The sequence below is a fragment of the Galeopterus variegatus genome, unplaced genomic scaffold (genome assembly GCF_000696425.1).
Source record: "Galeopterus variegatus unplaced genomic scaffold, G_variegatus-3.0.2 Scaffold1820, whole genome shotgun sequence".
NCBI classification, from domain to species: domain Eukaryota; kingdom Metazoa; phylum Chordata; class Mammalia; order Dermoptera; family Cynocephalidae; genus Galeopterus; species Galeopterus variegatus.
The window spans coordinates 16,731-17,436 of NW_007727931.1; positions in this window are offsets into that span (position 1 = coordinate 16,731).

Sequence of the window (706 nt, forward strand, 5' to 3'; positions counted from 1 at the left end):
CTGCCGGAGGGAGGCGGGACGGTCTCTAGGGGAGGGGATCTTCCGGAGGCTCGGCGTGCAGCCCCTCCCTGTGCGCTCCCGCGCCAACCTGGAGTGGGTCCAAGGCAGAGGAGGGCCGCCGGACCCTTCCGCGACAGCCTCTGGCAATTGGAGGTAACGGGGACAAAATTATTAAGTGCCTAACATGTGCCAGACACTGCGCTAAAGTCCAGGCTGTGTGTTCTTGACAGAAATTTATTTGACGATGTAGATCATTTTATGGATGGGGAAACTGGGACCAAGGGAGGTTACTTGCCCCAGGCCACACATCCAGGAAGCAGCACAGGCAGGAGTAGGGATGCCTTTCATCGGTCATCCTCAGGCATAACTCTTTTATGATTCTTTTGGGGTACGTTTCGCACTTTGCATCGCTGACACCTCGCCCCGCGCCGGGCACTCAAGGTGCCCACTAGGCACTGAATGTATTTACTACACTTCTAGGAGAGTTAACTGAAGGGGGTAGATGGAACTGGACAGTCCTGTCAGGTAGTCCCCCATCTAGTGGCCAAGACAGGCATGCAAAATAAAGTATGTATAATGGGAGTCTGGTACGTTTCTTATCTCAGAATCATATTTTTCATGCATAAAAATAAATACATATTCCTTTAAAAAACTTAAACACTGAATTACCATATGATGTAGCAATTCCATTTCTGGGTATAGACCC